Here is a 13,263-nt window from a genome sequence, read left to right on the forward strand (position 1 = left end):
CCCCATCCTAAAATCCCCTCTCCTCCAAGCGGGCCCAGAGTGCAAGGTCTGCCACTACAATTAGACTTACTTGTCCAAATGCCAGAGAGGGATGAATTCATTCAGCAGCCAGCCCAGTACCCCTGAGTGAAGAGCTTGAGATAATTTATGGAATTGATTGATGCTGCTACTCTTTCCATGAGAATGCATGGAATCCACTTACAACATAAGTGGCCTTTTGTTGCATGGATAGAATTGTCCTCTAATCATTCATCTAATGTTTCAGATGTCCCAGTCGGGAATAAAAAATTCATGTGCTATAGGGCCCAGCAGTCACAGTGGTGAACCGTAAGACAATAGGGAGTGGTGGGGACTGTTCCAAAGTGAAGACCACCTGCCCCAGCCGTAGGGGTGGCTCCTGGCAGACCCAGTAGGTTGTTGCCTCGTGAGAATGCACATCTGGGGTTATTGCATCCTCTGAGTTTTCACAAGAAGCCAGATTCCCAGACTTTAATGTGGAAATCGCCCGATTTTTAAATTTGGGTGCTGAATGAACACTTCTAGTGGTCTAGTTCAACTAGGCTGTTTATAATCTCTGATCTTATTTGTTCCCCTATATAAATGGTAGGCTTTCGTGGGAAGGGACATTACATTTCTCCCACATTCCTTTTTGTTCTCTTTACCCCTCACCACTCTTTGCATAGTGCGTAGCGTTTATATCAATTATGACTTTCAACATTAGATGCCAATTCACCACTTTTACATTCGTTCCAGATTCTTCTTTTTCTTCTTTGTTATTGCTTTTTGTGTCTTCTTGTTTCTCAAAGTCCTTCAGACACCTAGAAAGGAAAGGAAGCGTGAACAGGAGTAGTAATGGCTCTTTTCTGACCACGTGCCCTCATCTGTAAGACAATGTTTTATCTCTTGCATGGCCAGGGCATTGCCAAGATGGCAGAAGCTTAGGAGAGAAAAAGGAAGGAATTCCAGGGTAAGGCCCAGAGGTCTCTCCTTTCATGTAAGTCAGTGCTAAGCAGTTAAAGGCATGCCCGACCCATCTCCATGCATCCTTCACCCCGTCCTGCTCTCCATGCGCCACCATCTTTGGGAACATTTTCCCTTTACTGGGGCTCGTTCTGTGATGAGGGCCCCCTGCCTCCTCATGTTCTCCCCCATTCAACCGAATACTTTGTGTTTGATGACATGCCCCGAGGGCCTGAAGAAACTGAAGCTGTTTCCACACAAGTAACCAAAAGCTTTACGTAGAATTCAGAGACGTCACTGGCTCTTCTAACAGGCAATTTATTGGATTATTTTTTGTTTGCTTGTTTCTGTAGTATTGAAAAGTCACAAATTGACTTACTGTCCGTAGGAAGCAGATCCAGACCATTTCTTTATTGATAAAGTCCACATTTTGAGAACTACGAGCCAACTGTAAAAGATACTAAAGCACTTTTTAAGGAACTGAAAAAAGGCAGCTGTCTTTTCAGGAAATGAATTGAGGAACACTGGGTGAAGCAACGTTAGCTTCTACCCATGTGAAAACCCAGACATTGGGCAGGAAGTCCACTGTGTCTGCGCTCTCAGGGGCCACACCGGGAGCGCACATAACCCTGACGATGGCAGGGATGAGACTGGGTTCTGCCACAATGCAGCTACTGGTGAACATACAGGAAGATCAACTACCTGTGAAATACTCCAACTTGGTAGATGAAACGTGATACCAAGGGCAAAGTTCTGCCGCTGTTCACAGAGATCCAGTACATGCACAGAAGCTGTCCTTTAATAGTTTTGTCCACCCAGTCTTGGAGCCCGTGGGACTTAGATTTTGGAAGCTAATAACACCAACACAGACATTTCAAAGTTCTCTGTAGGGAACAGGGGAGCAGCGTGGTCTCCACGTTTGAGGGTACCTCATCCAGAGACTTGCTTTATGTTTGCAGGCATACACTTTCGCCTCCGTGTTTTATTTTGGCCAACACAACGACTTACATTGGGTGTTTGGGGTCTCCCAAGTTGACTGTCCTCAGAGAACGGACTCCGTGCTTTGAGCATGCTGTGCTCTCATGCTGTAGCAGATTGGGATGTACTTTCGTTGCCCCACCCTTTGTAACTGGGCTTCATCTAGCACTTCCCCAGTTCCCCTTCAGGGCACACTGCATGGTCTACGTGTTCTGACGCCTTGATGCTTGACATTTTGTATTCTTGGCACACACAGCTTCCCAATACCATGATTTTTTTTTTTTGGATGTGGACCATTTTTAAAGTCTTCATTGAATTTGTTACAATATTGCTTCTGTTTTATGTTTTGTTTTTTTGGCCACGAGGCATGTGGGATCTTCGCTCCCCGATCAGGGCTCAAACCCACACCCCCTGCATTGGAAGGTGAAGTCTTAACCACTCGACCGCCAGGGAAGTCCCCCAATCCCATGCTCTAAGGTTCAGTATTATAGCTTATGGAGTGTGGCAGTCTACTGTTTTAGGCATCCCAGGCTCTCTGTGGGTACATCTCCAAGGGTACGGGGTCTGAGGCTGTGGCTGATTTTCTTCCAATGCCAGTCCTCTGAGAGGCTACACTGGAGAAAGGGCCCTACAGAACACACAATCCTATAACCTGGCGTTTAATAATAAAGTCTAAATTTCCCTAAAGTGAGTGCTCCATGCGCCAGTCACCAGGGGCTCCATGTCCTTGCCATTGCTTCCCCTTACCTGCCTCCCAGCCACAGACAATTGGACAGCACTGGGCACCTGGCCAGAGCAGGACATCCACCGTGCCTTTGTCAGGCCCCACCCCCAGGCCACAACTGAGTGAGCCATCGGGGGAGTCTTCACCCATGTTGAGCCAATCCCCTTCCCTTTCTGGAATTTTAAAACTGGAAATGAGAAAGAATGAGTGTTTTCCCAGTGGATGAAATGGTAACCTAGGACTCTGTAGACAGAGGCAGGTGTGCCATTAGCAGGAAGAGGGAGCCACACATGGGGAGATAGATGCAGAGCCAAGGGGAGAGGGCACCCCGGGGGTGTTTGGGTCCAGCTGTCCCTGAGGCTCATCTTCTTTCCTACTCTCGCACAGCTCGTAACCTAGCAATCTTCCCCCAAATCCCCCTTTCTGCTAAATTTTCTTCTAATTGGGTTGTACCACTTGCAATGAAGTTGTCCCAATTATTACCGTGAAGTTAGATCACGTGCTGCCCATAGAAGCAAGTACAACAGCAATTGCATTTTATGTCGGGGATGTGGTCCTAAAGACCTTTTATAATTTATGCTGGGTGATATTTCCATTTTCCAGCCAAGATAGCTCTGCAATGTATCATTACTATAAACAGGGTGTGCAATTTATTTGGCCCTCCAACTTTGACTTGTGTCAGTGGTTGCAGAATTTGTCTTCCTCCCTCCCTCCCTCCTTCCTTCCTTCCTTCCTTCCTTCCTTCCTTCCTTCCTTCCTTCCTGCCTTCCTTTCATTCTGTCTTTCTTTCTCTCTTCCTCCCTCCCTCCCTCCCTCCCTCCCTCCTTCCTTCCTTCCTTCCTTTCATTCTGTCTTTTTCTCTTTCTCCCTCCCTCCCTCCCTCCCTTCCTTCTTAGTATTTAGAATTTGGGGATGAAGAGGGGGGATTTTTGGTGGTTACAGAAGATGTCCAAAAATTCTTTCACATTCCTCCCTTCAAAAGAGTTAAGACTCAGCTTTTTTGGATAATGTCAAACAGTTTTCCAAAGTAATGGCATTAATTACCCTCCCCCCAGCAGTGTGGAGGTTTCCAGTTACTCCATATTTTCAGCAACATATGATACTGTCAGTCTTCCTTATTTTAGTCATTTTACACAGTTATACAGTGGAGGGAGTGTGGTATCATGTTATAGTTTTACTTTGTATTTTCCTAATGACTAAGAAGATGGAGCACCTTTTCATATGTTTATGGCCATTTGGATATTGTATTTCCTGAAGTGCCTGTTCAAGGCTTTTGCCCTTTTTTTTTTTTTGCCCATTTTGCTATTGGGTTGGCTGCCTCTTAATTATTGATGGATTGAGGTTCATTGTATACTCTGGTTATCAGTCCTTTGTTGGATACCAGTAGTGCAAATATCTTCTCCCACACTTGACTTTCCTTTTCAATCTCCTAATGTCTTTTGGTGAACAGAAGTTTTTGATTTTAATGAAAGTAAAATGAAAAGAGAAACCCTTTGATTATTTCTTTTATGGTTAGTGCTTTTTATATTTTGTTTAAGAATTCTTTGGGGCTTCCCTGGTGGCGCAGTGGTTGAGAGTCCGCCTGCCGATGCAGGGGACGCGGGTTCGTGCCCTGGTCCGGGAAGATCCCACATGCCGCAGAGCAGCTGGACCCGTGAGCCATGGCCGCTGAGCCTGCGCGTCCGGAGCCTGTGCTCCGCAACGGGAGAGGCCACAACAGTGAGAGGCCCACATACCGCAAAAAAAAAAAAAAAAAAAGAAATCTTTGCCCCAAGATCATGAAGTTATTCCGTGTTTGCTTCTAAAAGTTTTATTGGCCCTGCTTAGCTCCTACGCCTACTGTTTGTTCCAATTCTAGGTAGTGTCTTGTGTGCCCCACATCAGCAGCTCCGGATTATCATTCTAACTAGAAACACACTGGGAGGCTAAGGGCAGGCAATTCCGCAGTGAAAGAAGCTTGTATCTGTGGGCTATTGAATTTGTAAAGAAAACAAAAACAAAACAAAACAAAAAACCTGGAAAAGCAATGGCTTAAACAAAGTAGGGCAATGGTTCTCAACATTTGCTGCACACTAGAATCATCTGGAAACTTTTATTGAAAATTTTGTTTAACTGCATGCCGGGGCTACACCCCATATCAATAACATCAGAGGTGAGATACTTTGAGGTGAGATTTTTGAGGTGAGATCCAGGAAGCAATAATTTTTAAATCTCCTCTGATGAGTCCAATGGGCAGTCCAAGCTGGGAACCACTGATTAGGGGGTTATTTTTCTTTTAAATGATAAGAAATCTGAAGTTAGGCAATTCAAGGCAGGTGTGGGATAAAGTACTGGGGACCCAGGCCCCACCTTGCCCTCAGCTCTACTATCCATCTGGGTGAGGCCTTTGTCCTCATAGTCATAAAATAGCCACTAAAGCTCCAGCCATCAGGCTCATGTTCCACACAAGAGGAAGGAGGAGAGTCAAGGGTAAAAGTCTCACCTGACACATTCTGCTTAACTGTCAATGGCAGGAAACTCATCATGTTGTCACCCGCATCTGTCAGGGAGACTGGGAAATGTATTTCGTCAGGCATGTTGCCATTCCCAACAACATCAGGGTTCTGTTAGTAAAGAAGAATGGAGGACATAGGATAGGCAACTGTCTGTTCCTGCCCCAAGGGTGCTTGTTAAACAAAAACCAACAGATGCCCATTAGAGAGAGTTTCTTCATATCCCTGGCATCCCTTCAGTATATAGTGGGAGAAACCTCTATGCCATACAATCTGATTATCAACACAAACAAATTTCTAAAAATATTGAGACATATTAAGTCTCATTTTTACGTATGTCTTATTGAAACAGAGGTCTTCAACTTGAAGAGGTATATTTTTGTTATCAAACCTAACTTGGGTCCGTTTGCCTGCCCACAATAAAGCCAGTCTACTGACAGCGGGCTGTGATGAAGGAAAGTGCAGCGTTTATTGCAGGGTGTCAAGTCCAGGCAGAGACACAAACTCCCTGATGGCTTTTAGGGAAAAATTTTTAGAGACGGGATGAGGGAGGCTTGTTGCATGATCAGTTCATGGACATTCTTCTGATTGGTTGGTGGTGAGGTAACTGGTAGTCGACAACATCAATCCTCTGGTTCCAACCAGTCTGGGGTCTACCTGCCTTGTGGGTAGCATACAGTTAACTTCTTCCACCTGGTGGAGGTTTCAGTATTTGCAAAACAGCTCAAGGGACATGGCTTAGGATATTAAATAGAGCCCTTGAGGAGGAACTAAAGGTCCTTGATTTTGTTTAATGGCTAAACTATTATTATTTTGCCTTGCTTGACTGTTTTCCTTTCTTTCTGCATTTTCTCACTTCTCTGATTAAGTTTATTCTTTGGAACTCGGGGAAGGCCTAGGAAGCTAAAGTTTTTCTACAGACAAGAGGCACACAGAGGACCCTGGGGGTGGGGAGGGCCCTGATCCAAGAAGACCCCATAGGGGTCCTGCTTGGTTACATTTCTCTTCTCAGATATTTTTCTTGCATGACTCCTGTTAAATAATAAAAATTCAACTGAGTATATTTAGAGATCAAATCGGCTTTATTAAATAATTCATGAATTGGGCACCTAGCAATAGAAAGGAGTTCTGCAGCGCTATAGAAAAGGAAAGGTTTTTAAAGGCAGAAAGTGGACAGAAGAAGCAAATTATTAGCAAAGAATGCATTGTTTCAGGCAAGGTCTCCCTCCTAAGGGAAACGAAAGGGTGGATTACCTCACCATTGCTGACCAGGTAATTCCAGGTGGACACGGTTAAAGGTTGTATTCCTGGGGCGGGGAGTTGAGACTGCAATTAGGTAGGTATCAAGTCTTAGCTTGCTGACTTGGGATTGAGCACAGTGACTCTATTTTGGGCCTGCTGTTTCCTTTCAACAGTTCCCCTCTTTTGTTCATATGCTTAGCTTAGCTGAGAGATGGGATCAAAATTTAAGGCATCAGCGCCATTCTCAGCTGCTGCTCTGTATTTCTCACAGGTTTTGTTGATCCTCCACATGTATTCATAGATCAGGACTTTTTTTTTCTTTTTTTTCTGAATCTCTGTGATATTCACAGGCCATGACTCCAGGTGTACAGTTTTTAAGTTGGTCATTGTATTCATTCATTTTCTGATGTTCCAGTCTTAGGGAGGTCATTGCTTAGTGCTTAGCAGCTGGGAACATGCATTTAAAGCTCCTGAGAGACTACGATGTACCCAGAGATTGCTGTGATTATTATAAGCAGGATAATTTCCAATGTCTGGAGTGCACTTTGGAGCCATGGTCCGCAAGACCCAAACTGATCAAACTCAAGTAAGTCAAAGAAAGCTCCCACTAAAAGAGTCACCTTTAAAAATTTGTTTTTAATTTTTAAATTAAAAAAATTTATTTATGATTATTTTTTGGCTGCATTGGGTCTTTGTTGCTCTGTGCGGGCTTTCTCTAGTTGCGGTGATCAGGGGCTACTCTGTTGCGGTGCGCGGGCTTCTCATTGCGGTGGCTTCTCTTGTTGCAGGGCATGGGCTCTAGGCATGTGGGCTTCAGTAGTTGCAGGATGTGGGCTCAGTAGTTGTGACTCGTGGGCTCTAGAGCGCAGGCTCAGTAGCTGTGGTGCACGGGCTTAGTTGCTCCGCGGCATGTGGGATCTTCCCGAACCAGGGCTGAAACCTGTGTCCCCTGCATTGGCAGGTGGATTCTTAACCACTGTGCCACCAGGGAAGTCCTAAAAGAGTCACCTTTTATAGCCAGGGGTCTTGCTCAGTGATCTTATGTAACTGAGTTTCAACCTCCCCAGAAATGTTAATCCTGGTACAGCAGGTGGTGTTGGCCACACACAGACACCTAAATGATAGTCAGGCGCCATCCTATTATCAAAAGCAGAGAGTCTAAGGATTTTTCCTGGGCAGTTATTGCTTTAGCAGTGGCTTCTGTAATATTTTCAAGAGTTAAGGAGAGGATTCTGATCACATTCTCCTTTACATTTACTCCTAACCAGGGAAGTTAGAACCAGGCTCTGCCAAAGGCAGTTAATCCTGAGTTATAAATGCCTCCTGGTGATTTCTTTCTAACTCAACGATGTAAATCCAGGAGATTCAACCAAGGAGGTGTTTTAATTCATCTGTGGAAAGATGGGGGCACAGTTAGAGAAACTAAGGGACATTGCCCTGCTGTGCACTGGGTATTCATAGGTCCAAGGAGAATGATAACCACCACAGACAAAGATAAATCCTGTTGGGGCACAAACCACTTCCACTAAGGTGGCACTATGATGGATTCGTCTGCAGGGACTGTTGCATTTGCCCATTCAAGCTGGAGGTCAGTTAGATTTTCTCTGAGTCTGAAATCAAAAGTTGTTCTAGGGCTTCCCTGGTGGCGCAGTGGTTGAGAGTCCGCCTGCCGATGCAGGGGACATGGGTTCGTGCCCTGGTCCGGGAAGATCCCACATGCCGCGGAGCGGCTGGGCCCGTGAGCCATGGCCGCTGAGCCTGCGCGTCCGGAGCCTGTGCTCCGCAACGGAGAGGCCACAACAGTGAGAGGCCTGCATACCGAAAAAAAAAAAAAAAAAAGTTGTTCTAAATTCCGTTGGTTACCCCCCCATCACTGGCAATACGGGTTATGGTGTTATCTTTCTAGGCCGATGCCAGAGTAAAGGGAAGAAAGACAAGAAGAAAGGGTTTCATGTTTAGTTCAAGTGTGAGGTCTTGGTCCGGCATCTTGGGAAGAAGCAGTGTGCGTCACTGCCAGCTGTTTCTCTTCCTCATCAATGTGATTTGCAGGTCTCCAGGGTCGGCACAAGACAGATGTCAGGTGGAGCCTTCTTCGGCTGTAAGGTGTGTATCTAGGGTTCAAATCCCTGAAGTTTGGCTGCCATCTGGGGATGAGGCGGACCTGGTATAGTCTCTTCCAAGGAAAGTCAAAGGCCATCTTTGTTCTTACTGATTCCAAATCAGAAGAGTGGGAGAAGATTAGAAAAGTTAGTTTGGAGAGTCCTAGCTAGATATTTGAAGAAAGTATAATTTAAGATCCAGTCCAATGTACAGCTATATAACAAAACTTCAAAGACAATTAACAGGCCTAGAGTCTAATGTAGACAAAGGTGCAAACATAATTTTTCCCTCTACAATTATTCCCATTTCTTTATCAAAGATAATCATGGTAAAACTAATTTGTTTGTTTGCATTAGACTTGGCCTGAGTATTTACATAAGTGTGGCAGGAATAGTTTATTGGCCATATAAGTTCTCTTTATGGCTGCTTTGCTGGAACCTTGTAAGCAACGTATGGGTCGATTTTTCCAAGGCATCCTGTTGGCTCCATAAGGTCAATCTTAGTTCCTTAAAGCTATCTGGTCATATCTATGTGTATTTTTCTCAAATATGACAATGCAGTAGAAGCCTTGGTAGTATAGCCAACATTTCCAATTGTGTCCTGTTACAAGGAGAATAATTTTTATTGATTTATGCAAATAACTAACTGTGTTGCCATGAAAAGGATACTTAAGAGCTTCCAAATTCTGAAGGGATCAGGGAGGGAGAAAGGAAAGTGTTTCATCTTTGCTTACAAAGGTATATTTTATCAAATTGTTGTAAGTCATAGACAGCTTGAGAGAAAAAGTTTCCTTAAACATGGAAAAGCAAAACATTAAGGAACCAGCAATGTTTTAAAACAAAAGGTCATAGAAATTATACTCATCCTCCTCAATTCATTCGGTTCCATGTTGTCAGTTTTTGTTCTGCTTGAATCCAGTCTGTCTATTAGTTCCAGAAATTCTTACCCAGTTCAGTTTTATGATCTTAAATTTATGAGAAACCTGTAGTTGTCAAAAGTCCTTTCCATGAATCTCCTTGAAGATGAAGCGCTTTTGCAGGAACACTTTTGCATCAGAGTAAAACAATAGATCTTTGAAAATGACAAAAGACTTTTTAAAAATGACCATTGTTAAAGATTTGATGAACGTTCATTATAATGGAATTGATAAGGAAATTTTGTTATTTCTGGGGCACACAACATTTTAAGATAATATCTAGAATTATGACTGATAGCATTATACCAGGACATATCAGAATTTTAGGAGTTTCATATAATTTCTGGAATGCTTATATTAATAACACATATTCACACAGATATAATCTAAGAATGTTCCGCATCACTTATTTGACAGTGCTTCCCATGTAATTTAACAAATAAAATAAGCCTAATCGGTTTAGTATCTTTCTTTTTATAAAAAGAGAGAACAAATCTTTGGAGATGTTCCAGGGTCCATCTGGAAAATCCCAAGATTACCTCCAGGTCAAAAAAGACTTCATTTAGAATTTGAATTTGGGGAGTTTTGTCAAAATTATAAAAACAGATTTGGACTTTTGACTAAATAGGTTCACAGATCATTATGAAACAACACTTAATTAGCTACTTAACCAAAAAGACAATAAAAGGTTTCAAAGGCAAATGCAGAAAATTATATAGTTGTGAGCAAAACTTAGCTCTTTTAATATCGAGAAGACTCAGTTTTCTTAATTAATCAAAGACCCGATGAAGACAGTTGGTAAGACACAAAGTCTTTGTTTTCCAAGTAAACTACCTAAAAGGTGAAGAAAAACCTTTCATAATCTCTTATCAAGAGTCGATGAATGGTCCAAGAAACATTTATCGTTTTAGCAAATGAAAGAAAATTAAGTTTTAGCTTTATATAAATACACTACTGATATTAAAGTTTATTTTTAAAACCCTTGTAATAGCAATTCAATTTTTAGACAACTTGACCACGCAGGATTTCCTCTCCACCCCCCACCCTCTCTCTCTTCTCAACTTTCTATGTCCATAGTTTTTCCTTCATTTTCTTCCTTCCCATTCTGAAATAACCCGCTTTATTTTAGGACAAAATTATTTTCATTTTCCTTAACAAAAACACATCTCCATATTTTATACCTTCTCTTGGCCAAAAACATATTCTACTTTCTTTGCATACAGAGTTGTTTCCCTTATTATTTCTAGTAACTTTAACCACATACCTTGGATTTTTTTAAACCCTCAGAAACCTTAATTTCTAGTGAAAATAAAGAAGTAAACAATTGTGAACTTTTACCTTAGCATTCTGTGGCTTGGCAAATTTATAAATACTTTTTATAATTTCTACAAATATGTGTCTCTTCATAGTACAATTTTTATGGAACATGCTTACTAATTAACCCATATGTCTTTAATTCTTCTATAAAAGGAAGCCAAAAATGGATAAACCTGTGTTCAGTAATTAATATTTCATTACTTTATCTTACTTGGAAATAATCTAGGTATTCAATGAATTTCCATCATTTAATTTACCTTAGGAAAACTCTAAGGGTGTAAGTTACCCAAGAGATTTGGGAAACTGTTTAAGTAGACATATAAAATAATTACTGCTAAAGAGTTCTAAAAATTCGTCTAAAAACTTTTATCTTACCTATGCCTATTTATTTGTTCCTAGCAAGCATACTTACTCATGAAAATTTCATGAGACATTAAAGCAGTTAGCCATCATTTCAAGTTATGCATATTTTTTCCTGACAAATTTTATAACAGAGATAACAGGAGCTTATTTGACTTTTAGTAAACCTAGGTAGAATAAAATTATTATACTTAATGCTGATAATTCCAGACATGTCTGTATTAAACTAACAAATTTAAACTAGCTTTTATTTACTGAAAATCATCTTAGATCGTGTGAACTAGAAAAATATTTGGATTTGTTTCTATTATGTTTTTGAAAATTTTTATGAATAGTAGATTTATATAGGTGCTTGTTTGTTTAAGCCAATTAAATAGAGCTCTTTTACAAAGTAATTTTAGTAACACCATTCAGAAGTAGAGGAATACCATATCTAAAACATACATCATAAACATATAAACACAGAGATCTTATAACTCTCGTTCAAAAATTTTAGCCACGAATCAAGTATAACAATAAAAAACTCACTGGCTTATAAATCATAGTTGGAATAAGTTAACTTTATCCACTCAGTTGGCTAATGCGTTTTACTATTTGTGTAGGAGACTTTTAAGATTTGTATTTGCCCTGGATAAGTAATCTTACAGAGGATGTGGTAAGGGAGCCTTTATAGCAGTTTGTATTTTTAAAATGCCTCTTTCCCTTTTTATTTTTCCTTCAGTCTCCGGAGAGAGTGGACTGTGTTTACATTTCAAAGACATGATAAGATTTACAACTTCAAGGAACAGCGAAAGAATGCAAGTCTTTTCCTCAGGGTTTTGGGATATATATGTCTGTTGTCAGAAATCTAGGATAATTATAGTTAACATTTTTTGTCTTTTTCTTAAGTACAGGACAATTTTGTTTCTAATATCCTGATCTTTTATAATATCTACAAGCATTTTGAGGAGAATAGACGAGGTTTGGTGGACTGGGAAAGATAAGTGGGCTGTTAATTGCTTCTGGAGTTGCATTTCTGGTTTTGTAGAGATTTGCAAGATGGTTGCTTCTAATTCCTCAAGGAATTGGACTGTAACTTAAATGACACCATAAATGATCTACCAATCCAATTACATTATCCCCACTATGCTTCTTTGCCTCTGGGTACACTGTTTTATTTTAGCTTAGGGAAAAAGGCCTAAAAACAAAAATCCGTATCAGGCTCTGAGTTCAGTCAAACCAGTGGCCTGCCTCCCATCTTATTTTACTTTTCTTCTTATCTATCCATTCATCCCAGGAAGTAATCCATTTACAAAAACTTTTATGGGTCCTGCCTGGCTTTAAGAAATTTTTTAACTATGGCCCTTGATTTGGCCTTTGACCAAGGAGTAAAAGATGAAGAGATGGTATGTAACTTCAGGTGGTTTTTTTTTTTTTTTTTTTTTTTTTTTTTTGCGGTACGCAGGTCTCTCACTGTTGTGGCCTCTCCCGTTGCGGAGCACAGGCTCCAGACGCGCAGGCTCAGTGGCCATGGCTCACGGGCTCAGCAGCTCCGCGGCATGTGGGATCTTCCCGGACCGGGGCACGAACCTGTGTCCCCTGCATCGGCAGGCGGACTCTCAACCACTGTGCTACCAGGGAAGCCCTCAAATGCACTTCTTAAATGATCTCACCTAATTGGAACGCTCCTCAGGATGGCCGTTGTACTTCCCCGGAGAGCTGATAGCAGCTTGGTAGGACCCTTAGCCACAAATGGGGTGCAACCCACATTTCTGTCCGGCTATATTTCTGGGCCCCCAACCTGACAGTTACCAAGCCCAGTTCTCAGGACACAAAATTTTAGGTTGTCTTTAGTAAGTTTGGAGCCATTTTTGCAAACTATTTACAGCTCCTGGGGCCATAGTTTTTAGACATAAAATCAGCAGGAGTGCCAGAGGTGGGACGCTGGAGGATCCCGTTAACTAAGTCTTTGGGTTATTCGGAGCCAAACTAATACCTGAAAGGGATGTGCCACTGGCTGGGGGACGGTGTGGTGTTTTACAGTGTGCCTGGGTTTGCACACACACTTTCTTGAGGTTGGCAAGTGACCTGGTGTCAATCTGAGCTGCTCCGTGACCAGTTTATCCTAACACAGGTGTCTTTGGGTTTGGTGTCAAGCTCCCCAACAGCTTTTAAGTGTTTGATCTGTGCCCACC

General features: G+C 41.9%; 1 protein-coding gene across 1 annotated transcript in view; it reads left to right on the top strand.

Annotated features, from left to right (window-relative positions):
- CRACDL (CRACD like) overlaps positions 1-11,864 on the top strand; it is a 175,918-nt gene extending 164,054 nt beyond the window's left edge. Inside the window, exon 12 of the transcript XR_009544137.1 lies at positions 11,811-11,864. The gene's annotated coding sequence lies outside the window, so the exon portion shown is untranslated. The remainder of the gene's footprint in view (positions 1-11,810) is intronic.
- Positions 11,865-13,263: the final 1,399 nt, after the last annotated feature.

The sequence above is a fragment of the Lagenorhynchus albirostris genome, chromosome 13 (genome assembly GCF_949774975.1).
Source record: "Lagenorhynchus albirostris chromosome 13, mLagAlb1.1, whole genome shotgun sequence".
In the NCBI taxonomy this organism is placed as follows: Eukaryota; Metazoa; Chordata; class Mammalia; order Artiodactyla; family Delphinidae; genus Lagenorhynchus; species Lagenorhynchus albirostris.